General features: G+C 42.3%; 1 protein-coding gene and 1 pseudogene across 3 annotated transcripts in view; one reads left to right on the forward strand and one right to left on the reverse strand.

The window, feature by feature from the left end:
• Nucleotides 1–27,229, forward strand: part of SUSD6 (sushi domain containing 6) — a 97,397-nt gene that overhangs the window by 14,314 nt on the left and 55,854 nt on the right. Inside the window, exon 2 of one of the 2 annotated variants that reach the window (XM_081292815.1) lies at nucleotides 23,039–23,108. The exons of the other annotated variant lie outside the window; for it this stretch is intronic. The gene's annotated coding sequence lies outside the window, so the exon portion shown is untranslated. The remainder of the gene's footprint in view (nucleotides 1–23,038; nucleotides 23,109–27,229) is intronic. 2 annotated transcript variants of the gene reach the window in all.
• On the reverse strand, nucleotides 23,476–24,510 carry LOC308648259 (cyclic GMP-AMP synthase-like; annotated as a pseudogene). Its single transcript has one exon. The product of its transcript is annotated as a cyclic GMP-AMP synthase-like (transcript).

Here is a 27,229-nt window from a genome sequence, read left to right on the forward strand (position 1 = left end):
TGGGAACCATATTGTAGGCCGTCCCTAGCCTATGTAAAGTCGTGCCTGTGTCTTATCAGAAATGAACCAGATGGTATTTCCAGTAAAATTGGCAGATGTTCTTTAAGAATTAATTTTAATTTTTTACATGTAAATGTAGAATTATGGAACTCTTGCTTTTCGTATTTTGGTCATGTTGTGGAGGGGTTGCCCTTACCTTACAGAGATGTAGTAACTCTTAACTCTGTTTTCCCATCCTTTCTGATTACTTTTTCCTCTCCAAATGGGTAATTTGTTGGAGAGAGGTACAAAGTGTCGAGTCTTCTCTTTAGTATTAGTTGAAGATTGCTGATGGGACCAGGTGCTGGCTACAGTGACTAAAGTGGCCATCATTTGGTTAAGACTTTTGGATTTAGCATGTATGATACCTAGAAAGAGTGACTGTATCTGAGTAGACCAGAAAAGGAAGAAGAAAAATCCCCTGGGGAGTGGAACAACATAGGAAGTATTGAGTGCCAAGCACTGTGCTAGGTGCTTTCCCTAGATAGTGGTCTTTACTTTGATAGATCAGAACACCAGGCTCTGCAATATTAAGGGCTGTAATTTACTTTGTTGAAGCATGGACAAGGTTGGAGTAATTCCAAAGCTTGTGTTTCTTTCATGGCAGATAAAGTTTTTGTAGATTAGAAATTTGATATGGGGGACGAGGTGGTGAAGGAGACAGGAAAACAAATGCCTGGATAAAGGTGGGTGGTGCAGGGGGTGGGAAGCTAGTATAGGGGTGTGTGGGATTGAATTGTCCTGCTGAAGGGTATGGAAAGGAAAGATCAGCAAAAACAAGCTAAATGGAAAAAGAGAGGGTGAAGTGTAAGGCGTCTCTTTGAGGGGGTACAGCATTGGTTGATGGCAGTTCTTCCCTCAGGGGCACCCCGGGATTTGCTTGAGGCCCACGACTAGATAGCTTCTGTATTTAGGCAGGTGGCAGTTGAGCCCCCCACAGGAAACCTCTTAATCCCTGGTATTTATAGATTGGCTTGTGCTCTGCTGAAAGGCAACTACCATTTCAGTTACCAAGGCAGCATTATCTGCTTTTGAAATGCCTCTTTATGGATCCCCATTTGGCTCAATGGGAAGGTCTGGGGAATGCCCTGCTAAATTATCCTGATTCCCTGTAGCCCCAGAGGTCATGCCAGGACAGTTCTGACATTTCTCTCTAAGTGACCTCTGGCTGCTCTCTTTCCTCTCAGGGATGAGTTAGAGTAAGGCCTGGGAAAGGTAGCCCCCTTGTCTCTGTTCAGGTTGGCCAGGAATGCCCAGGAATGATGATTCTGGTTTGTTTACAGTTTGACCAACCCTGCAGTCAGTCAGTGGAATTATGGAGTACCTGGTAGTGTGTGTGTATATGTTGGTTGTATACAGAGAAGACCGAGACAGGTCTGTAGCAAAGAGGGAGACTGTTGTGTGATCAGCCTCTACAGCCCAGCTACTTCCTATTCCTTGCAGAGGGAAATGTCCATAAACTTTCAGTCTTATCTTATTTACATGGTTATTTTGAGAATTAAATGTAGTCATAAGGAACTGAGACTGCTTTAGAAAATATAGAGCCTCAGATTCATACAAAAGTCTCAATCTAAGGTAGGTGGATAATAAATATGAACATGTATTGAATGCTTTTTGTGGGCCAGGCACTGTTCTTAGTGCTTTACATATATTAGTTTATTTAATCTTCACAGCAGCTTTGAAGTAGGTCATTTATTTGTACCCATTTGGCAGTTAAAAGAGGATTTTAAAAGTTTGCCTAGCATGACTGATAAGTAGCAGAGCCAATTGTCTGAACTCTTGACCACATGCTGCAGTCCCTGTAATAACCATGTGGAAGTCAAAAGAATTGAGGTAGGCACACCCTGAGGGGAAGTAGGCCGCTTACACTCAGGAACTGGAAAGGAGCAGAGGAAGGTCAGGCTGGTGCCCAGTAAACTGACAGCATTTCTGCACAACTTAATTCAGTTACTGAAACTGTTTCAGAGCTTGGAGCCATCTTTCTTGGAGAGTAATAAAATTGAAATAGATAAATTAAGTCAAGGAGGAAGGACAAAATTGGTGAGCTTACTTAGAAGGACGGACATTTCCTGATGCTAACTAAAGTGCTGAGTGGCACTACCTTGGAGTGCCTGCCATCTTTAATCATTTTACAAATGAGGACAGAGACTCCAGCAACATGCTTTCATGTTTAGACTCTTAAAAAGCACATTTCAAAAACAAAATTAAAAATTGTCTCTTCTCAGCCCTTTTCTATTGAAAATTTTCTTAAGAATATCTGAATTTGGGGCTGGGGATGTGGCTCAAGCGGTAGCGGGCTCGATTCTCAGCACCACATAAAAATAAAAAAAAATGTTGTGTCCGCCGAAAACTAAAAAATAAATATTAAAAAAACTCTCTCTCTCTCTTAAAAAAAAAAAAAAAAGAATATCTGAATTTGGAGCTGGGATTGTAGCTCCGAAGTAGAGAGCTCTTGCCTAGCAGCTGCAAGGTGCTGGGTTTGATCCTCAGCATCACAAAATAAAGGTATTGTGTACAACTACAACTAAAAAATAAACATTTTTTAAAAAGAATATCTGAATTTGACCATCAACATGCAGTGTATCCATTTTGAGCAGCTATTTTCCAGAGAAATCAAGCTTATATTTTTGAGGAGGCCTCTAGCTAGGTTATTTCAGATGTGAAAGACTGAGAGCAAACAAATATGCATATCATGGGAAAAGCAATCTCAGACTTATGCCTTTAAAGACAGCTCTTGAGGTTAATATCTTTGAATTCCTTTTTCATTCCACTCCATTCTGTCAGTGGCTTTAACATGCAGCACTTTTGACTGCAAAGTGATTATCCAGCTTGTTAGCAGTTCAGGGGAGTTACCCATCATGTAGTGACCTATATTCCCAAATCTTAGAGCTATCTCAGAAGTCTCTTAGAATGCCCTAGAGCAGCTTCTCTCTAAGTGTGCTTTGGAATCATCTGGCCCATCTTATACCTTCAAATATCTGTCCCCTTGAGGGTAGGACCCAGGCTGCATGTGTTCAACAAAATTTCCTCTGCCCGAATTCTGAAGTAGATCTGGAGGAGGGTGGATAGCTTTAAGTGTCAGTGTGAACAGTTTTCAAAACTTCCTGTTTTGTTTTTTTGTGACGGTGCCTCCTAGTTCACAATACATCCAGAATGATGGTAACATTTAAAATGAATTACATTATATGACATAGAATAAATTTGAACTTCTACCAAGATTGAATACTTTTGGGGTCAGACTGCTCAGTTTGAAATTTTAGCCTTATCCCTAGGGAAGCCTAACATGAGAAATGCTTGCCATAGCAGATATTCTCAGGAAACCTCCTAGTTTTAATTTTCTGAGGTTCCTGTGTGGAAGAATATAGCATGACTATTATGGGGTTGCCAAACTCTGTCACAGGTGGGAGGAAGTACTTGTTTAGAAAATGTCAGAGAATCCATCAAGTTTTTATAACCAACAATTTGTTCTTCATTTATTTCCCCTTATGCCTGTATAATATAGTTAGGAAAGGGCCAGATTGCACTTTTCTTTTGTAAAGAAGCACATCTTAAACTTGTTTTCTCTGGGAATTGATTTTTTTTTTTTTAGAAATCTCTCTTGAAAAATATTAGGAAATGCAGGTTAATCATAGTTGTTTCATAGATGGTCCCTGTTCACCCTGCTTTTACACTGCTTCTCTCTCTGGTCTAGGATAGTCATGGGTGGCAAAGTGTCTGACAGGGTGTTGGGCTTCCTGGTGGGTGGAGTGGACTTCATTACTAAGAGCCAGGTTGACCCTCCAAGGGCTTATAGCTTTTTACCACCACAGCCCTATTTGAGCCAGGTACTTTAGAACATTTATGCCCCCGTGTGTCCTCTTCTTTCCCCATGGAAGTCCATCTCCCTGTTTGCTGTGTACTTGGAAGTGTTTTGTGCTCGTGCATGTTGACACTGACCTCCTGATTTTGTGCTAATTTTTCACACAACCAGGCAGCAAGGGGTAAGGGATCTGGGGCTTCTCTTTTCTGTAGGGATTGGTTCCGGCTTTCAAAGTGGGTACTGAGTCTCCTCCCTTCTCCTTCACTAAACACAGCTGGGGAGGCTGTGACTAGGATGGGAAACTCATTGCGTAAAGAGAACACTTCCCTCATGGTTTTCAAAATGTAATGCTTCCTTCCCCTTTTCTCCTCTTCCCAGAGTAAGAGCTGCCAGTAAAAGGGTAGTGCAGGACTCTTGAGATGTGTTTATAACAGTGTGATGGACAGGAATTGTCAATGCCTTCATTCCTTATCTTTCCATCGACCTCCTTCACCCCCTGACAACTGGGAATTACAGGAAATCATGGCTAGCATTAAAAAACCACAGGCAGATGGGAAAGATGGAATGTGTTTCTGTCATTCCCAGAAATAGGCAGAATGACCGAGCTAACTGACCTTAACATTTGGTGGTCAGTGAGCCAAAGCATTGCCTGAATCTTATGGTACCATCTGGGAATGAAAATCTTGAGTCTTCCTGCTTGGTCTTGCACTCCTTCTGAGCCCCTCAAGTCTAGTCTGTTACCAGCCCCTGCTACCTTCTGCAGGTTCCTGTTAATTGGTCCTGACTGAACCTTGCCATCCGACATGGCCTTCCAATTGCTTTAGTCTCTCTTACCAGTTAGTGTTTACCTCTGGGGGACTAGGTAAGACAATAAAGCCCTCAGTATGTGGGAAGTGGCGCTGCTGTTCCTTTCCCTGGTGAGGTCCTCTTTGAGAGCCTTAGTAAATACTGCGGAATTGGATTAGGTTAGGTTTCCTGCCCATGAACATTATTGGTCCCTGAAACTACTGACTGAAGGCTGAATTTCTCTGCCTGTTTTTCATAGCTGTGCAAACTGGCCTTACCTTAAAAAGTCAACTGAATACTAAAAACTTTGTGAAATAACCAGAGTCTGCTAGGTGGCAGAAACTAGGAAAACCAGTAAGAATTTTTTCTTGCCCTGAAGAATTTTAGAATGGAATTTATTTTCTGCAAACCAACCTCTCCCTTTCCTACCACCCCACAATCTGGTGTACTTACTTCAATGTTTCTGCCCCAGAAAGAATGTTTGTTTGTTTGTTTGTTTATTTATTTGTTTCTGGGAATTGAACCCAGGGGTGCTTTACCAGTGAGCCATATCCCCGGCCCTTTTTATTTTCAAACAGGGTCTCATTGGTTTGCTGAGGCTGGCATCAAATGCTTAATCCTCCTGTCTCATTCTTGCTAAAGATTATACTTGTACACTATGGTGCCCATCTTGAAATGTTCTTTCCTAATATTTTCTCCCTCTTTTTCGGCTTTCAAAGCTTTCAGGTCCCATTTCCCTCCCTCCCTTCCTTTTTTTTTTTTTTGAGACCCTCTTTCATTATCTTGGTTTAATCAGTTTTGCTGTTCTTTATTTCTTCATTATTTTGTCCAGAACTCACAAGTAGCTGCTGCTTGTCTTTCCTTATTTTCTAATTATTCATATCTCATAATTCAGCATTTGTTGCACTTAAATAGAATACTGAAATAGATATTCATGTGTACTTGGGTGTGTTGGTTATTTTAGGACCTTGGGAACCTAGACCTGAGAAAAAATAGGGTAGATGGGATCAGACTTGTGCCCCAAAAGGTCATCCCACCTTGAGATTGTCCTAGAATTTGACTAGAGTTCTTGGGGAATGGTGTTGGGCATCAATCCTCTGTTTGATCCAGGTTTTTTGTGTGATGCATCACCTCAAAAGGTGGTGTGAAAGCTAGGCACAGGGAAACTTTCATAATTGAAGGGAATGGACAGTTAGAGGTAGGAGGTAGTGGACTTGTTGGGCCGAGGATTTGATTTATTTGTATTACTGGCATTTGTATTGATTTCTCTGGGAAGTTTGGAGATTTAATTATATTCTGCAAATGTAAACATTTTTCTTTACCTTTGTCATTTTGCTTATGTTGCATTTTTTCTTTCAATAATAGAATCTTGCACGAAATTAAAAGCAGCGCTCTCCACTTTTGACTTGGGGCAGAGTTAAGTATGCTGACTTTCCCCCTATCCTTCCTTTCATTTCTCACATCCACCTAGAACTGCAGAACATGTTGGTAATCTCTGTGGGCTGGGACCAGTTTCAGCCAGCCTAATTCCTTGATATCAGTTTAAACCAGTGGGCACATCTAAATTTATTGGAATTCTAGATGACAAGTATTGTTGCAAAGGCAAAACCTATTTAATTCTAACTTGTATAAAAATAAAACCAGCTATCAGATTAAATTTTCTTCTCACAAACTTTCTCTAAGATCCATCTTAGGATCTTTTTTTTTTTTTTGGCAAATGGGTTTTAGGTAGCAGCCCTATTACTATTGTGACGGAGGGAGGGATAGAAGAAATTGGTGGAGTCCTCAGAATCCTGAGCTCTTTAAAAATTGCTGTTGCTTTTGGAAAGTAATGAGTGCAGAGGGCCACCTGTCTCAGGTTTATACACTCTTCTCATTCAGTTCTCAACTAGTAAATTTTGTGGTCTTAATCTGCCTAAAAAGATAATGACTTAGATTTATCTGAATGTATGTAGCAGTTTAATGAAGTTCAGTCCTTTGATGATGATGGCAATGATAGACACTCAGTAACAGGTATATTGTTTGAACTGTGAATAAATGCTTTCTAAAGAACCCAGGAAGAAATTTGCCAGCTCACTTTTTATGTGAGGTTCTTAGTGTCATATAGGAGATAATGCAGCCCTGAGGGTGGAGAGTGCCCAAGTGTTGCACTTTAAAGAAGTACTTTGAATAAAGTTGTGTGTTTTCTATTTGGAATAGGGTGTTGCTTCTTTTGAGAAAGCCTTTACAATAGTACAATGGTTCCTCTGGAACTCATAGCAGGCTTCTTTTCCCACCCTCTCCTGTGTTTAGAGCTGCTTTTTCCCCAGGGGAGCATTCATCTGTTCTAAAAAGCAGAGAGAGAAAACAAGAAGTTCTCTGAAAATCAGAACTGTATTTGCCTTTCAGGAGGGTGAGTTCAGAATGGATTTTTGAAGAGGAGGAAGTGTGGTTGTAAGTCATCTCACACACACACACACACACACACACACACACACACACACACATTCTCTCTCGCTCTCTCGCTCCTCCACCCAGATTTTTTTGCTTCTTTTGGAAGATGTGAAGGAGTTTGGGACACAGGGTACACCTTTGACCCCTTTGTTGTACCAGACAAAACATGGCTTTTTAGCCCCTGAGAAAGTCAGTCCTTTTGGTAAGCCACTTTATTTTAATTTATTTATTTTTGGTGCCAGGAATTGAACTCAGGGGCACTCGACCACTGAGCCACATCCCCAGCCCTATTTTGTATTTTATTTAGAGACAGGGTCTCACTGAGTTGCTTAGCACCTCGCTTTTGCTGAGGCTGGCTTTGAACTCTTTTTTTTAAGAGTAAATTTTAATATTTATTTTTTAGTTTTCGGTGGACACAACATCTTTGTTTGTATGTGATGCTGAGGATCGAACCCGTGCCACACGCATGCCAGGCGAGCGCGCTACCGCTTGAGCCTCATCCCCAGCCCAAGGCTTTGAACTCTTGATCCTCCTGCTTCAGCTTCCCAAGCTGCTGGGATTATAGGCGTGTGCCACTGCACTCAGCTGGGAGGCCACTTTCTTGCCCTGAATATCACTGGCTGATGTTGACCTTAAGGCCAGGACCAGCCTTTGCAATATGTCTTTTTTTTTTTTTTTTCTTTTTTCAGTGCTGGGAGTCCATCACCCAGGGTATAGTGCATACTAGGCAAGCACTCAGGCATGAGCAAAGGCCTGTCTTTGGTGATTGCACAGGAGTGTGCAGAGACAGCATCTGAGGATGTTTTGGGCAACAAAGATTTCTGAGCACGAGGATGTTTTCATCACACCCTTGCTTCAAGGTCTTGAAGCTGAGGATCACCAGGCAGTAATGGGTTTGTAAGTGGTTTTAACTCTAGTACCCCTTAGCTTCTTTCTGTACAGTTTTAACCAGTTAGCTGGGTGTTGACATGGATCTTTGCATTTTTATGAGCAAAGGAGAAATTCTACTTTGGCAGTTGAATAATTGCATCTTCTATTTAAATCATATAGGCAGTTATACCCAAAGCTAATGAGTGTTCTCTTCCACGCTACGCATGGTCTGATCCAGCATGGCAGTAGGCTGAGAGCTGTGGGGATTGAGGTGACAAAAGGGCAGCTGGGTCCTCATGCTCCAGGGGCTTGGACACCTGGCTTCTGGCCCACCCCAAAGAGTAGGCCAAGAAGAAGGCTGGCAGCTTCCCTGAAGTGACTGCTTTTCATAGTTAAGTTAGTGTGACCAGCCAGAGGAGGGGGTGGGCTCCTGGGAAGAAGGTGGGGAGTCTTAATTATGCCTTCCTTGTTTGGCACACCCCAGTCTTGCCTTCTCTTCTGTACTGGCAGATAGTTTCCCTCAGCTCTCAGAATAATCATCCCTCATTTCTGAGGGGAGGCCCATTTCTGCTAATACTGTATATATGTGCACACACAGAGCCTACCTCAGGTACTGTTGTGTGTGCCTTCTGCCTTCCTTCCAGAGAGTTGGGTAGCCACTCATTTTCTCATGAGCCACTTCTGCCACACTGATATTACTGGAGGCCTGTGCTGCTGACCTTCTCTTCTAACAGAGGACTGGATGGGAACCATTACTTGGATGCTCAGAACAGACCTAGCAGTACTGGTGCCTCCTGTGTGTCCCAGAGGGCTCTGGCAGTGGTCAGATTCTGTTTGGGAGATAACCATAGGAACTTTGGAACTAATTATAAATAAATAAATAAATAGATAGATACAGTTAGGAGAACTGGGTTCTGATTTAGCCATTCACAAGCCCTCTATCCTGGGGCAACGTTATCCCTCTCCAGGGCACAGTTTCCTTTTTTTTTTTTAAGAGAGAGAATTTTTTTTTTTAAATTTTTTAGTTCTCGGCGGACACAACATCTTTGTATGTGGTGCTGAGGATCGAACCCGGGCCGCATGCATGCCAGGCGAGCGTGCTACCTACCGCTTGAGCCACATCCCCAGCCCAAGAGAGAATTTTTTTTTTAATATTTATTTTTTAGTTTTCGGCGGACACAACATCTTTTTATTTGTATGTGGTTCTGAGGATCGAACCCAGGCTGCACGCATGCCAGGCGAGCGCGCTACCGCTTGAGCCACATCCCCAGCCCATTTTTTTTTTAATATTTATTTTTTTTAGTTTTTGACGGACACAACATCTTTGTTTGTATGTGGTGCTGAGGATCGAACCCAGGCCGCATGTATGCCAGACGAGCACTCTACCGCTTGAGCCACATCCCCAGCCCAGTTTCCTTTTCTTAAAATGGATAAGTTGGACTTTACAAGATGACCCTACAGATCCTTTAGGCAGAAATGATTAGGATCCCATGGCAAACCAGGTGTCTGCTACTGGTGAAGGTGACCAGAGGCAGCCAAGGCTGGACATTTTCCTTTTTTTTTTTAAATTTTAAATTTTTATTTTTTGCCTCCCAGCTTTGGCATATGTTGTTTATTCTTGCAATGTTCCTCCCCACCCCCCCATCCCATTCCCAATCCATCTATCCCTCCATCCATTCCTTCATTTTTCCCTCCCTCCCTCCCTTCCATTTTTTTTTTTTTTTTTTTTTTGGATACTGGGGATTGAACTCAGTAGCACTTAACTACTGAGCTACATCCCCAGACTTTTTATTTTTTCATTTGAGACAGGGTCTTGCTAAGATGCTTAGGACCTTGCTGAGTTGCTGAGGCTGGCCTTCAACTTGGAATCTTCCTGCCTCAGCCTGAGTTGCTGGGATTACAGGCATGTGCCATTGGGCTGACTTCCAGTCCCTTTCTTTACCTACCTCTTCTTTACCTGGCTAACACTTTCCTAAAACCAGAGTTAATTTAGACTGTTGCATGCCCCCCTACTGGTGTGAGTGCTGACACATTGCCCCGTGCTCAGCACTTCCTTATAGTATAACCGAGATTAGAATTTGGGGATATGGAAAAATAAAGATATACTGACTCTCAAAAACAAGAACCCAGAACTGGTGGAAAGCAGGAAATATCCGTGAACCTTTAAAATACAAAACAAGCAGTTAGTGAGCAACCCAGCCTATGGCCTTAACCAATGTCTTTGGCCCTTGCCTTGACCGATATCCTTGCCTGTCCCTGCCACAGAAAGTAATATGATCCAAGAGCAACACACATAAACTGGCACTAAATTGTGTAACTCTACTTGTATAAGTCCAGCTCCTGGTTATTGTCCCTCTGTAAATATTAATACCCCAGACCCAGGGATTGCGGTCTTTCCCTCTGGAGATGGCCCATATTCTCCCTTGAATGTGTATCTGCTTTCTTAAATAAGTGTTTTTGGATAAGTGTCTTGGATAGGCACATGCTGAAATTCTTTTCTGTCACATATGCCAAGCATCTCACTTGTTCTGAGTCAGGTCCCCCTCTCCAGGAATTCCTCTGATAACATTACCATCTGTTTCCTTGCTCATTTTGACCTTAGCATGAGCTTCCGGAGGGCCGATTGTCTGCTGTCACCAGTTTCCTAGTAACTGGTACTGTGCCTGCAGTGTGGTATATACACAGTAAATGTTAAGTGAATGTGCGACCCCTCCTGGGCCAGCACATACCAGTTCCCATTGTGGGGACTCTGCTGGATCCTCCCTCAACCCCAGCTTTCTCACTCCACTCAGTCTCTCTTTTTGAGTTGTGTGGGGGTGTTTGGGAGAACCTTGGGTAATGCTGAGCATTGTTTTTAAAGTTGTGCTGGACAAAGCACTGGGTGAAGTTGCCACCCCCATCCCCAGGGCACTCAGTGGGCCTTGACTTTATCCTGCTCCTTTCTGTCTTCAGCCCTGGGGGAGGGGCCTGCTGACTTGTGCAGACTGCTGTCCCCAGCCAGCTGCCTGGGGCTGGGCCATCTGTTGCTGGTGGTGAGTGACCTTAGCAGGGGAGGGAGTGTGGATTATGCTGCAACCTCACCTCTTCCAGGGCCCCCCTCCATGGCAGGGTCCACCCCTTTCTCTCTACGTTCTGCCTCCTATTCCAGTACTCTGTTATGCTCACTTCCTCCAAGTCTAGGTTTTCTTCCAGATGCTGTCCACCCCCAACCCCAGGAGAACTCTTGCTGTGTTTTTCTTTGCTCAGAGTGTGTTCTTTGCCCTTTTGCTCTTGTCCCCGAGAATCTTTATGTAATAAGACAGCAGCAGCAGGGGGAAGAAAAAAACTTTATAGATATGAAACTTTTTGGACCCCTATTGATCTTTGTTCAGATAAAAATGATGAGTCTCTTGCTGGCAGAGTTAGTACCTTTGGGTTCACCACCCTGTTTTCTGTCCCTCCTGGGGAATCTTTGAATGGCAGGGGTGGGCTGATTGACTCACTTAGAAAAGGTGTAATTTAGCTTGTGCTTCTCTGGCCTTGTGTGAATATAGGAAAGATGCAGGGGGAAAGTTTGGAGATTCTCAGTGTGCGGCTTGCAGTTCCTTCCCCTAGCTCATCCTGTGTGTGTGTGTGTGTGTGTGTGTGTGTGTGTGTGTGTGCGCGCGCCAGAGAGGTAGGATTAGGGGAGAATGTAGATAGAAATAGAAGCCATGTTTGTTTGTTTGTTTGTTTTTAACTAAATAACAAAGTGACAAAGCGGAACTAGAAAGTCAGCATACCCTAAAGTAGGGCTTCCCAGACTTTAAGGTGCATATGAATCACCTGGGTAATCTTACTGAAATGCAGATTCTGATTCAGTGGACCTGGGATCTTGCTAAATAGATGGAGATTGGCTTTGAATTTAGCTATCCTCCTTCCAAATTACTGGGATTACATGTGTGCTCCATCACACCCCTCTTAAACCTTTATCCTTTATAAATTACTCAGTTTGTGATATTCAGTTTGGCAATAGAGAATAGACTAAAACTATTCTTTATTGTTTCATTCACCCCATTCTTTTTTTAACAAAAAAAAAATAAAAGGTTTTTGTTTATTACTGGTTTCAACATTTTGATTGTGATGTGCCTTGTGTCTGTCTTTTGTGTTTCTTGGGGTTTGATGAGCTTCTTAGAGATCTGTGGCTTGATAGTTTTAATCAATTTTTAAAATATTGGGCCATTTTCCCTCAAAATACTATTTCTGAGCCTTGCTACCTTTCCTTTACTCCCCACTCCAGTCAGATTAGTTGCTTGATATTGTCCCAAGGTTCATGCCATTCTTTTTTCTTTCTTTCTTTTGATTCTCAGTTTTCTTTTTTCCTCTATGTATACCTTTTTGGACAGTTTCCAATGCTATATATTCATGTTCACTAATTTTTTCTTCTGCATTGTCTAATTTTCAGTCAACTTGATCCTATTTACTTTTCATTTAAGAAATGTGTTTGTTTCTCTGAAGAAGTTCAGTTTGAATTTTTTTTTTGGGTGTGTGTGTGTGTGTGGCCTTTTTTTGGCGCGGGGGGGGGGGGGACTGGTGATCAAACCCAGGGCCTCGTGATTGATTAGAGGCAGGCACTCTGCCACTGAGCTGTCTCCCCAACCCCCATCCTATTAGTTTTTGACATTTTCTATAACATGGCACATCAAGGGCACTGAATTAATGAAAAATTGAATGAATGAAACAAAACATTTATTATTTTCCCTGAATTTAATTACAGTTTAGAACCTTGCCCTTGGTGAAACTGAATGCTCCTGGTTATACTGTAACTTTTGAGAAGGGCATTTGATCTTTGACCAAGTTAAAAGTTACATTAAGGGGCTGGGGATATAGCTCAGTAGCTAAAGTGCTTGCCTTGTATGCACAAGGCCCTGGGTTCAATCTCCAGCACTACAAAAGAAAGAACGAACAACAAATAAATAAAGTTAAAAAAAAAAAAACAGTTACATTAAGGATAAGATTTTTTTTTTTTTTTTTTTGGTACTGGGGATTGAACCCAGGGTACTTTACAACTGAAGACATCCTCAGCCCTTTTTATTTTTTGTTGTGAGACAGGGTCTTGCTAAATTGCTTAGGGCCTTTGTAAGTTGCTGAGGCTGGCTTTGAGCTTGCAATCCTCCTGCCTCAGCCTCCCAAACTGCTGGGATTACCTGTGTGTGCCACTGTACCCAGCAGCTTCAAGAAGACTGTTTTTAAACCAAAAGAGTTGGTAGAGGATTAGTCATTAGAAATGGGTGGGTTGTGTTTTAGGGCTCCGCGGGTTATTGTCCTTGGTGTTTGTGGGAGCACAAACAGTTCATTGTGGGTGAACTTGCCATATGCTGTGGGTTTAATGCAAGAAACAGGCAAGTCTTTTCCATTTTAGCTACTAATAGATTTCCTAATATTATCCCAATAATTCTAACATAAAGGCTGAGGATATATGTTTAAATGTCATGCTAGTTTATCTCCCTTTTCTTGTCTAGCCCCCTTTAAAAAAAAAAAAAGATGAGAAAACGACTTCAAGAATCATAGGATTTGGAGCCAGAGGAGCTTTTCAGGTAGAGATTATCTGTCTTAACCCTGTGTTTTCTTTTTTGATCCCAAACATGTTCCCCGGGGGCCTTGCATACTCTAGGTAAGCATTCTACCACTGAGCTATGCTCCTAGCGCCCCACCACCACCACTTTTTTCCTCTATCATTCTTTTTTACTTAGAATATTTGAATTGAACTCAGAGGCATTCTACCACTGGGCTGTACTTCTGAAACTTTTAATTTATTTTTTACCACATAGCTGAGGCTGGCTTCAAGTTTGTGAACCTCCTGTCTCAGCCCCCTTAGTAGTTGGAATTACAGGTATGTATCATTACATTTGGCTCTCACCCTATGTTTTCAGTACAATGACAATAATAATGATGGATGTGATGACTGTAATGGTAACTACCATTTGTGATGACTCACAGTGTACCAGGCATTATGCTAAGTGTTTTGTGTACATTTCCCTTTAAAATACTTAGAAAAGCCCTGAAATAGGTTTTATTGGTACTGTTTTACAAACAAGAAAGCTAAGATCCAGAAAGGTTGGATAACTACATTGGGAGGAGTAGCCAGTTGTGGTGACTTCCAAAGACTGAGGCAGGAGGATCACTAGTTTGAGGCCAGCCTCAGCAACTTAGACCCTGTTTCAAAATAAAAAATTAAAAGGGCAGGGGATGTGACTCAGTGGTAGAGCAGCCCTGGACTCAATCACTAGTAACCCCTGCCAAAAAAAATATATATGTATACATATATACACATATGCACAAGTAGCTATTTTGCAGAGATGAAGCATTTGCCTGCTCAAGGTCAGTTTTTCTGGTTAGAAGTAAAACACAAGTAGGTTTCAAGTCTCTTGTCCTTGAACTTAGTTGGGCACATAACTTTTTTTGTTTTGACCTGAGGGTTCATTCTCTGTGGTCATTTTGTCTCATTTTTTGCTCTGCTCCTTTTAATTTCAATGAAATTGAATGAAATAGAGGGGAAGGGTGGTTTACAGTTGGGATTTTTGGTGAGATTTTAAAGTTTATTTTTAAATAGGCAGCCTTCCCAGACTGACTGGGAATGTAGCAGAAGGCCTGAGAACCAGGAAGTGACACAGACCTGTTTATACCATCCCACTTGGTGGCTTTATGAAAGCCATCCACAAAGATGGTAAAAGGTAAACATAACTACAGCAGACAGTTCCCTTGGGTATGCTATTTTTGACCTGGAGGAGGTATTTCCTACACAACTATAAGTACTTTGAACACCAAAATCTAGCTCCTAAATATACACTGAGTGAAAGTATATAGATAGATCTTTCTTTTCTCTGTCTTGTTTGTTTGATTTCGGGTGTGTGTAGCGGGGTGGTGGTATTGGGGATTGAACCCAGAGATGCTCTACCACTGAGCTACATTCCCAGCCCTTTCTATATTTTATTTTGGTACTAGGGATTGAATCCAGGGATGCTTAACCACTGAGCTATATCCCCAGTCCGTTTTTTTTATATTTTATTTAGAGATGGGTCTTGCTAAATTGCTTAGGGAATTTCTAAGTTGCTGAGGATGGTTTTGAAACTTGTGATCCTTCTATCTCAGCCTCCTGAGCCACTGGGATTACAGGCATGTGCCACCACACCTGGCTTAGTTTTTAATTTTGAGACAGGGTTTTGCTAGATTGCCCAGGCTGGCCTCAAACTTGTGATCCTCCTGCCTCAGCCTCCTAATTCTCTGGGATTACTGGCATGCACTACCACATCTGGCTGATTCTTCTTTCTTTTTTTTTTAGTCGTAGATGTACACAATATCTTTATTTTATTTATTTTTTTTAACGTGGTGCTGAGGATCAAACCCAGTGCCTCATGCATGCAAGGCAATCGCCCAACCACTGAGCTACAACCCCAGCCCCAGATTCTCATTTCTAATTACCAGACAGCAACAGTCAGTGGTTGGTTCTAGGCAGACAGAATTATCAGTTCCTGTACCCCAAATGTTTTTGGTGAATTGTTCTTCTGTTTCTGTTTCTTTATCTTTCGGGTAGCTCTCTACATCCCAAAAACTGTCTGATAGCCCACTCTAAAGCTGGAGTTGAGGTCCAGTCAAAAGTTTTCCATTTCCTCTCTCCCCTATTGCCCTCTGAAGTCTTTGTTCCTATCCCCTTTGTGTTCCCATAGCGCTCTCTCTCTCTCTCTCTCTCTCTCTCTCTCTCTCTCTCTCTCTCTTTTAAGAGAGAGAGAGAGAGAGAGAGAGAGAATTTTTTAATATTTATTTTATTTTATTTTTTTAGTTTTCGGCAGACACAACATCTTTGTTTGTATGTGGTGCTGAGGATCCAACCTGGGCCGCACGCATGCCAGGCGAGCGCGCTACTGCTTGAGCCACATCCCCAGCCCCACATAGCACTCTCTTTTTAAAAGATTTTCTTTTGGGCTCTAGTAACAATTTGAGTACTATATAGATAAATATGTAATTCCTCTCCAGTACACTGTGAATTCTTTGAGAATAAGAACTGTGTTCCACTTCATCTCTGAGATCACCCAAACTTTGCACAGAAGACAGTCAGTAAATATTTGCTGAATTGCAGTGTAGTTACTGGAAACACAGAGCAGTAAGAAGTCAGTTTGAGCAAGCTAGCTTCATGGTCTTATTTGCAAAGTCAGTACTGGAGCCTGTTGATCTTGGCTCTGTTGGGAACCAAGCAGTAGGGTGTGATCACACATAAGATCTATCTCTAGGGTCTAGAAATTGATTATAGCCACTTGTGCCACGCATCTGTTGTGCTACCTAGCCAAACTTGAGGATTTATACCCTTTTTCCTCTTGTTTTATTATCTGCTGCTGCATTGTCATCTTGTGTTTTTTATATAGATATGTTCTGGGTTTATCTTTTTTCCCTCCATGCAGCAAGTGTTTATTGAGCATTCTAGAGCATGGGCCTTGGAGAGAAACAGAGTTGATGGTCTCTGCAGGCATTTTTACCTGTGAGTGTATGGCGACCGAAAGCTCAATAGCTCTGAGTGGGCTTCAGGGAGTGTATGCTTGGTTGTCCTGTTCATGACCTGGGTGTTGATGTATGGGTTCAGAAGAGCCTCCTAGGCTATGGGCTAAAGGGACAGGTTTTCCAAGAAGAGATGGACTGGAGGTTGACCTTTTATTTGGAAAACAAAAGATCAGGGAATCCTTTTCATAAGGAAAGCAGGAGGAGGAAAAATTTACTGATCCCTTAGATTCCATTTACCCAGAGCATAGGGGTATTATCACCTATTTATTTAATGAGGGAGGAAGTTGTGTGTGTAGATATATTCCCTATGACTCTCAGACACAGTAGTAGAGTCACAAACTGTGTTTAATTTTTGGTGAAAGAGGGATAGTGCTACAAGCTTTAAAAATATTTTGGAATTTGTTGGAAAAGAATCTGGAACTACTTGAGTGCCCATATTTTCAGACACCATCCACCGTCTCATATCTGTCTCTTTTCCATCTCACAAAATCCAATGAGATGGGTACCATTTATCCAGTTTTTAGATGGGAACTGAAATTAACTTGCCTAAACTACCCAGTTAATAGTATTCATCAGACCAGAGATTCTGGACTGGTCTTTCAGACTCTTTCCATGATCCCAGCCTCCTTGAGCTATTTAGTTGAACTGTTTCCTTTTTCAGATGAGGAAGCAGAGGCATGGAAAATGAAGTGTTTGATATAGATAGTCAGCCTATTAATCCATGTGAAGTTGGGCCGAAGGAAGTGGTTTCCTGCTTTCAGGTCTGAAATGGATGGCAGGCTAAATTCTGCTCACAAGTGCTCAGTCTCCTCTCTTCTTGTTCCTTTCTCATATTGGGCCTCTCCTCTGTCCTTCTTTTGCCTCTTGTTTTCTTTCTCCCTAGGCTCTTATAGCTCTGCTGTGATCCTTGTGTGTGTGTGTAGGCTGGATTTTTTGTTAGCATTTGTTATTTTTGGAAAGCACTTTAGGACACTGTGTACGGATGGCCCATACAAATGTGCTGATGGATTGATTAAACTCTAAGTGGGAAAGTGGACTCTTCCTGGGTTTGCTGCATTGCAGAGAGAGATAGATGCTAGGGATTGGTCTTACAAGATGAAAGGGGAAAGGGACACTCATACCAAACAATGAGTATATTTTTAACATTTCTTCCTGCTAGTCAGAATTTTTGTTGACTTATTAGAGGAAATACTTTTGGGCCCCTCCTATTCCCTAGAAGACATTCCATATTCCTTAGAATGGAAAGGGCCTTTGAGGATCATCCAGGTCCACCCCAGAGAACTAAGAAGACTGGCTGACTTGCCTGAGGCCAAGCTACTGCTTAGTTGTAGACCTGGGACCTGGTTCTGCCTCCTACTTACAGCTCTCTTTTGCAGTCATCCTGTTGTTAGGCTCTAAAAAAGAGGCGTTGGTGGAAGAGTCAACTTAGGGAGGGCATGGTAGTGGGGTCTGCCTGGAGTTCTTGCCATCTGAACATTGGGGAATAATGTGGAGGGAAAGTGTGATGCCCAGAGGGTGCCGTGAGTGAATCTGGGGAAGACAAGAATGCAAGGAATATCAAGCCAAGAATGTAGCTTAGTGGAGGAGCGCTTTCCTAGTGTGTGTGAGGCACTGGGTTCAATCCCCAACACTGGGGGAAAAAACAATTCAAGAAAGTGTCTGGCACCCTACAGTGGTTTAGGGGGCTTACGAGGAAAGCTGAGGGTAATTGAGGGTAGTTGTTTTTTTTTTTTTTTATGATTTGGAGGGTGTGAAATTTCAACAAATTTTATGCCTTTGGGACTAAGCCGGAGATTGAAAGGAAAGAGATAAGGTTATGTTCTGTCAAAGGATCTCAAATTCCAGTAGAAGAATTTATGGCTGTTTAAACACTGAGGTGTTAATGGCACAATGGAAATAGAGGATAGTAAGATTGGAAGGAAGTTGGTTGCAGTGGCATGCACCTATAATCTCGGTGACTTGGGAAGCTGAAGCAGGAAGATCACAAATTTGATGCCACCCTTAGAAATAAGGTTGGAGATGTAACTTAGTGGAAGAGGGCCTCTAAGTTCAATCCCCAGCGCCCCCCACCCCAAGTTTGGAAGGAACCATAGATCCAGAGGGGAAGGAAAAGAAGGCATCTACAAACCTCACTTTGGTCTTTAATTTTTGTGGGGGGAGGGTAAGAGATATTTAGATTTTTTTTTCCCCTTTAAACATGTAGCCTGATCATTTTAGGGAAAGTGATAGAAGAGAGAGAAGACATTAAAGGGAAGAAATGGAGAGGTAAGGGAGGGCCTGGTTACACTTTGGTCTAGCTAGTTACTTCTCTTGTCATTCCCTTCTGGGGAACTTTGGACTTCTTGTCCTTATACTCTGAGAGATGTAATTAGCTGGTTAAACTATTCATATTTCATGAACTGATCTTTGTTTTCTCCCATCACGTGGTAGCATGGGGGTTGATAAAGATGGTTGATCAAAGGAATAAGCTCTCTTCTTCTAGACTCTCACCATGACTACCACCACCCAGTTTCTGGATTAGTCTGAGGCATGAAAAGGATTTTAGTTGCTTTTGTCTTCCTAGTTCCCTCTCCCAATTAATGGATAGATGAGCCATGGGTTAGGAAGATTTGTCCTAATAATTAAATGTAGAAAGGCTAGCTTCTGCTACCATCTGCTTGGTGTGGGGATACATGCCTCTAATCCAGCAGCTCAGGAGGTGGAGGCAGGAAGATTTCAAGTTTAAAGCCAGCCTCCGCAACTTAGCGAGACCCTGTCTCAAAATGAAAAGTAAAAGGGGCTGGGGATGTGGTTCAGTGGTTAAGCACCACTGGGTTCAATTCCCAGTACTAAAATAAATAAATGGGAACTGAGGCTGGCTTTACCTGCTCAGCATGTGGGAGCCAAGCTTGACTAAATCACACTCCACTTGTCTCCACAGAAGAGAGCTCAGTGTTTCAAGACCTGTATCTCCAGCACTACTGTGGTATTCTCTGTGGGGATAGACTCCAAGGCAGCCAGGCACAAGGGCTGAGAACATCTGTGCCCTGGCTGCTTAGGGAACAGGGTGCCATGGTTGTTTCTTGGCTGGCACTATACTGCTGCCACCTCCCTAAGCTAAGAGCCAGTTTTGAATGTGACTCTAGGGTACCTTTAATCTTAGGTTGTTGGGTTAACCTGGAAGCATCTGTGACAACAGCAAGCAGTAAACCATGTGAACTTTGGGCTTGAGTTGCAGGTTCTCCTTAGCACCAGAAGCCTGCCATGTTTGGCATCGTTTCTCAGATAGCCCTCTCCTCTCTTGGCTTCTGGCTAAGACTATAGATAGATGCTCTGGGTCTTTCTAATTTACAGAGCATTTCCTTGCCTTTTGTCCCTTCTTTTTTTTTTTTTTTTTCCTGGTCCTGGGGAGCAAGCACTCTACCAGCTGACCTATATCCTCAGCCCTGTCTTTTGTCTCTTCTGAGCCTCACTAGAGTCTAGTAAGATAGTCAAAACAAACAGTATCCTCACTTTCAAACATGGGAACAGAGGTAGAGATGAGATAAGTGGCTTCCTAAAGGTCATATCCATGGCTCAAGGGCAGTGTGGACTGCAGGGCTCAGTCAGTCACCCAGGTTTTGCTGTTCTAGTTCACCAGTGGGAAAGGCTAGCTTCTGCTGCCATCTGCTATTGGGTCAGCAGCACTCATTCCCAAGAAAGAAACCTGTAAGGGTGAATGCAGGTTTTCCTTGTCTCGTCTCACCTGTGTTTTGGAAGGGAAAGCCAGCTGCTCCAGGAAGCCATGGGTTACATAAAGAGAAATGAAGAAGCCGAGGCAAGGTCAGAGTGGAAAGTAGAAGTTTATTAAAGGACAGCAGAAAAGACTTCTCCTGGAGGAAGAAGGGGTCCCAAGAGGTAGAATCCATGGAAGTGCAGTTGTTTCTCCATTTTATAGTTTCTTTCAGTGATGGAATGTAGGTGGGAAGACCTGAGGGGTGGGACACAGGTGGGCCAAAGAAGTAATCTGGTCAGGAAGGACTTCTGAGTCAGCACCTTCAAGTTTGCTGGGGGCTGTTCATTAACACTTCTTTGGGATGGGCTATCTTCATGGGCTCTGGCCTTGGGCCCCCCCCCCCCCACTTCATTAACATTCCATGAGTTGTCCTGTGTTTCCTGGAATTCATTCTCAACATGGCCTCCATTTTAGATCTTACTCGATATTAGACCGGATTTACCTAACTACTACCTAACTACGCTGACTACCTAACTTTAAATCTGGCTTCACTAGGCCCTCCTTTTTGCACATTTCTAAGTTTAGATGTTATATTCCTGCAAAGAGTGCTAGCTTTGAAAATGAGACTTAAGTTTCCTTTTCAGTGATAACTTTTTAAAATTAGAGGATGTGGTCACTAATGTACCAAAAGAATACTGAAGTGAAATGGTTTCTTCCTTCTTTTTGAACAAAGTTTAAACATCAGTATTTTTCTAGGGATAATGAATACCCACTCTTTATTTTCTGTGGCGCTAGGGATCAAAACTCAGGGCCTCAGGCATGCTAAGGAAGCTCTCAACCACTGGGCTACATCTCCTGCTCTTTTTATTATTTATTTTGAGACACGGTCTCTAAGTTGTTCAGGCCAGCTTCAAACTTACTATCCTTCTGTCTCTGCCTCCTGAAGTAGCTAGGAATATAGCTGTGTGTCATCCCCCCCACCCCATATACCTGGGCACACATGTAATTTCTAAGAATAGATTCTAGAAGAATTGATAGCTAATGTGTGCATTTTTTTTTTTTTAGAGAGAGTGAGAGAGGGGAGAGAGAGAGAGAGAGAGAGAGAGAGAGAGAGAGAGAGAGAGAGAATGAATTTTTAATATTTATTTATTTAGTTAGTTTGTTTGTTTTTGGCGGACACAACATCTTTGTTGGTATGTGGTGCTGAGGATCGAACCCGGGCCGCACGCATGCCAGGCGAGCGCGCTACCGTTTGAGCCACATCCCCAGCCCATGTGTGCATTTTTTGACAGATGTTATTAAGTTGTCCTCCAAAGAGGTCCACATTGATTACAAAATAGGAAATTTAAGACTATCATTTGGGCACTGATCTCTTTTCCTCCCACCCCCACCAGTTCTCTAAAATCACTGCCAGAGTGACCTTAAATGAATGTGATCTTGTAACTTCCCTGCTTATCATCCTTGTTAGCACCATCTGGTTGTGTTTGGGGGGTGGGGGGGGAGAGGACAGAGGGTAGCCTTAAGACTTCTCAGCTGAGCTCTGTCCTGCTCCTGCCTTCTGCCAGGAGTGTTGGCTATCACAGTATTCTTCTTCTTCTTTTTTTTTTTTTTTAATTTAAAACCTCGTTTACTAGAAGACATGAAAAAAGATGAAGGCAGCCCACATGGTAGAAGTTATGTTACATAGGCAACAAAGGATAAGTACCCAAAACACATAAAGAACTACAAAACAATGAGAAAAAGGTAAAGCAGTCCACAAGATAATGTGCAAAATGCACCAACAGAAAAAGTTAATGAACATCAGTGCCTTGAGGTTGAGTACTGCCTGAATATAGAGGAGAGTCACGTTTTTCCTCACACCTCTTCTCTGAGTTTGGTATCATATGTATTACCCTCCAGAAGCAATAGAAAAGTATTACTGAAAATAAAAATAAATAAAAGAAAATAAGTTAAGTTTTATATTTAGCTACATGTAGTAAAATATCCTATATTTCCCTATATGATTATGTATTTCCTGAGATATGTAGAGATAATATAAAACTTATATTTTCATTTCCTCCTTTTTTATCCTAGCATATAAGACCAGTCATTGCTTCCAAATATTGTATGTGTGTATACACACACACACACACACACACATACACACCTTTTATGTGTGGTGATAGAGATTGAACTCAGGGCCTCCTGCACACTAGGTAAGAACCATATCCCCAAAGTCATACACACACACACACACACACACACACTCTCTCTCTCTCTCTCTCTCTCTCTCTCTCTCTCTCTCTCTCTCTCTTTTTCTTTTCTTTCTTTTTTTTTTTTTGTTACTCGGGATTGAACTCAGGGGCACTTAATCACTGAACCACATCCACATTCCCGCCCTTTTTAAAATTTTATTCAGAGACAGTGTCTCCCTGAGTTGCTTAGTGCCTTGCTGTTGCTGAGGCTAGCTTTGAACTCTTAATCCTCCTGCCTCAGGGTCCTGAGCTGCTGGGATTATAGGTATGCACCGCTGCCCCAAATACATACATATATTAATATTTTTTTTAGTTGTTGATAGACCTTTATTTTATTTATTTATATGAGGTGCTGAGAATCGAACCTAGTGGCTCACACGTGCCAGGCAAGTGCATTACCGCTGAGCCACAGTTTCAGCACCCCCAAATATATTTTTAAGCTTACCACTTTTATGGAAGCAGTGATCATTTCTACTATTGTCTCTCTCAGCCTTCCACATACCTGTGCTAGGTGAGAACTGGTATTCAATAAGTGCTTAATGAATTTAATTGTGGAGGATATGCATTTTATCCTTTTCCCACTTTCTAATCTGGTAAAGTTTTTATTTCTTAATTTAATTTTATTATTTATTTATTTATTTTAAAATATTTTTATTTACTTATTTTTTTTAGTTTTCTGCAGACACAACATCTTTGTTTGTATGTGGTGCTGAGGATCGAACCCGGGCCGCACGCATGCCAGGTGAGCGTGCTACCGCTTGAGCCACATCCCCAGCCCCTATTATTTATTTTTTTAAAATTTGAGACAGGATCTCCCAGCTGGCACTGAACTCCTGGGCTCCTCCTGCCTCAGTCACCCAAGTAACTGGAATTATAGGTATGAACCACAGTTCCTGGATTGGTAAAGTTTTTAGACTTTACCCATTTTTTAATCTAATCTCTTTTTTAGGATTGTCAATCCTTCACACTTTATCTATAATCCTTTATATTAGGGTTATGACAAACTTAGAACTGAATAGTTATTTACATTCATTGTGGTCAGTCATTGCTGTGATGATCCCTAATTACTCCAGTCACTTTAATTCTTGATTTTTTCTTAAAATAATAGTTCAAAATTCATTAAAAATTGGAAATCCATTATTTCTTTCATATTTGATTTGCTTTAACAGAAATTCTTTACTTCTTTTGTCAATATGGTTTGGAGAGAATAGATTAAATACAGGAATAAAATAATGCTCAAGTTGTTCTGTCCTGAGACACTCAAAAAAGAATGTCACACAGTTATCAAAGAAGAGTATTAGGTCTTTGAGGTGCCACTGACTGCCCTGTGGGTTCTGGGTATATACATGTAGGAAGGCAGTTTTCACATGAGAAGAACAGAATTTATCCAGTTCTTTTCAGTGTTCAGCCTTTTTTTTTTTTTTTTCAGCTGTTCCAAAAAGAATTTCATTAGTTTTAAACAATCTTTCCTGCAACATTTCATTCCATTAGTTTCATAACATATTTTAGTTTGCGCATGGTTTTTCAAAATATCCTTTTCAATATGAGAGAAGGATAGCTGCCATGTCTCTTCTTGAAAACCATTTTCTTTTTTTACATGCGTGGGTATCAGGTAAAATGGCTCTTAATTTGCTCCTAACTCTTGCTCCAAGCCAGTTATTGGTGGGCAGACCTTTTTGGGTGCTAGCGGGCCAGTTACTTTTTGATTCCAAAGCGAGAATTATATCCACAGATATTTCTTCAGGTTCTTAATAAGAAGTCTTATAGCAGGGCTCCATTGTCTTTTCCTCTCCACAGTAACATCTATATCTTCAATGTTTTTAAAAAAATTTCTTCTTTAATGATTTTCCTAAACTTTGACAGCATCTTAGAAGCTGATAATATTTCCTCTTCTAAAACTGCTTCAGAGAATTTCCTTTGGGATTTCTTTTGAACTTCACAAAGCAGTGAGCACCACTGTTACAATATTCTTCTAGCTGAATTCTGGGAACTTCCAGTTTAAACATGACATCAAATTCATTAGGTACAGAAATCTTCACCTGCTTGTAGTAGCTCCTGGTCCCCAGCAGGATGACACATTTGAACTCAGAATCGCAGTTTTTTGCAATCTCTGAAGTAGGTGGCCTCTGACCTTGTTCTGACATGACCGCCGCTGAGATTTCCTTGTGCCTGAGCCTCAACTTCTCCAGCACAACCTGGGGCTTCCAGCTGCACAGCACCTCCTCCTGCTCAGACTTGGGGCGCAGACCGGTGTGCAGGAACAAGACACTTCCGTGGGTTCAGGCGGCGGGGGGGGGGGGGGGGGGTCTCTGTTGGAGAAGGAGATTGTGCCTCCCTAGCTGCAAGATCCTGCCCTGGGAGAGGGCGGACCCCGGGCTGCAGGAGACTCCAGTGTCTCAGCCAGAACCCTCTCAGCTCCCTCAGCTTGGCTCTACTAAAGCCTGGGGGTGGTGCACCTTTCACGCAGAGACGCCTTTTTGGAGCCGGCTCTGGGCGCACGTTCCTGCAGTGCTCTTGGTCTGTAAGCACTGCCACTCCCGGAATGAGCTGCTCTTTGCTGCGCTGGACTGGGCGGCCTGGGGAGTAGAGGACACTCGTAGGGCTCTGTCAGGGTGACCCTTGTACCTTTCTCTGAAACCTTGGGGGTGGCAGCTCCCCCTTTCGAAGTTCTCCGAGTGGCCTTATCCGAGTACGGGGTCCATGGCTGGTGCTGTTGCTAGAAAGAAGAGTTGACTGGGGAAAAGGCCACAGGAGGAGGAACTTGTAATGACGGATAGAAACGAAACTTTAAAATGTGGCACAAACACAGCCTCTGTGGCCTGGGAACTAGCACTTAGGGGAAACTCACACCTGGAGGTCACATGGAGCCATGTGCTCACCTGATCCACTTGTTTTTGATCCCACCTCCTCTTTTCTCCTTTTTTTCCCTACTAGACATATCCTACACTTGTAGACTCAGTATCCCCTCCTCTGAGTAGTCTTTACTGATTGCCTGCACTTGTGCACCGAACATTCAACCACCACCTTGTACATGTTCATCCACTCAACCCTTAAATATGTGCTGTGACGTGACATGGCACGGAAAGATAGCATTCTTGATGATCCACAGATTGTTACCTTGAGGAGATGATGACTGTCTCATAGGATTACCTAGTGTGACTGCATCTGAAAAGGCAACACGGTGGGGCACATTGCCAACCAGTCACTAGCCAGTTGGAGCCCTAGGCACATCTTTAACATCTTTGGACTTTGGTTTGGACATCTGTCAATAAGAAGGTGGGCTTGGTGAGCTCAAACTTCCTTGCCACTCCCGTCTTGTTGGTGATGTAATAAAACAGCAGCCAGGGGTTACTGAGGACTTAGAACAGGATAGGCACTTTACCAAGCACTTTGAACCTAATTCTTACATCAACCCTATGAATTCAGTATGATTTCAGTCCCCATTCCCAGATATGGAAACTGAGAATAACTGAGGTTCTGTGACTTGGGTACAAGGTCACAGTAGAGGAAACAGATTTGAATCGAAGCCTTCTGATTCTGCCATTCTAAACTACATAAATGTACACACATTCCACACATTTACACATGCATAGTTTTGTGTACTATTTGAGTCACTCACAGACTGTACCACAGATCACTTCACTAACCACCTGTCTATAACTTTAAAGGCTCATCAAGTTGGAGTCTGGGTAAAAGCAAGAGATGAAGATGTTGTGGTTAAGTTTTCAGCAGGAATGGAAGGAGAACCAGTGGCTAGCTCAGGTTTTTGTTTGTTTGTTTGTTTGTTTTTTGTTTTGTTTTGTTACCAGGGATTGAACCCAGGAGCACTTAACCATTGAGTTACATCCCCAGCCCTTTTTTGTATTTTATTTTGAAACGGGGTCTCACTAAGTTGCCTAGGGCCTTACTAAGTTGCTGAGACTGGATTTAAACTCATGAACCTCCTGTCTTGGCCTCCCTCACTAATGAGATCACAGGTGTGTGCCACCATGCCTGGCCAGCTCTGTTCTTAATCCCTGGCTAATGCTTATTTTGAATATGCTGATAACTGTTCTCCCTTGAACCTAGAGAACTCATGTTACTGTTTATAGTTGCCTTCCCTACAAGGAGCATAGATCTGAGTCAAGGCTTTGGGTGTGGAATTAAGATCAGGTCTGCTTCATAGCTCAGACAGCATCTCAGATGTGTCTTTTATTAGGGCTGTGAATGACAGGCTCCCTTATTTATATGCACATACAGCCTTATTACTAGAGAAGGAAATGTGTGGATTTTTTTTAAAAGGAAGTATAATCTTATTATTTGGAGTACCTATTAAAACTAGAATATATGAGTAGCTGGCGAATGAAATTGAATAAGTTAACTAAAATATAGTGGGTCCACATTGTAATGTATCATCAACCCAGCTTCTTCCTTGAAGGAATGTAAGACATAACCATTAAAAGTCTTTACTCTGTTTTTATTTTTTAAAGATATTGGTTTCTCCTCTTTTGGAGTCTCTGAACCAAAGTAGGTGGCAAGGCTAATTAGCAACTATAGCCTATTTTCCACCCCGTATCACTTTCAAGGACAGCCAACAGACTGTGGTCTCTCTGGTCATAAGTGTATTAGGTGAGTCTTGATTAATTAGCCATTTTTGAGATTCATGGCTGTCGAGTCAGATCCTCAGGGGTTCCTCCAGCCTCTGGCAGGTTAGCAGACAGGTGGGGCCTTGGCTACTCCTGCTGCATTCCTTCTCTAGGCGGTATATTTCTCTCTTTAAGAAGATGTGCGCGTGCGTGCGCTCGCGCGCTCTCTCTCTCTCTCTCTCTCTCTCTCTCTCTCTCTCTCTCTCTCCCCCTCTCCCCCTCTCCCCCCCCCCCTTTT

This window comes from Spermophilus citellus (genome assembly GCF_964194105.1).
Source record: "Spermophilus citellus genome assembly, chromosome: 4".
NCBI lineage: Eukaryota > Metazoa > Chordata > Mammalia > Rodentia > Sciuridae > Spermophilus > Spermophilus citellus.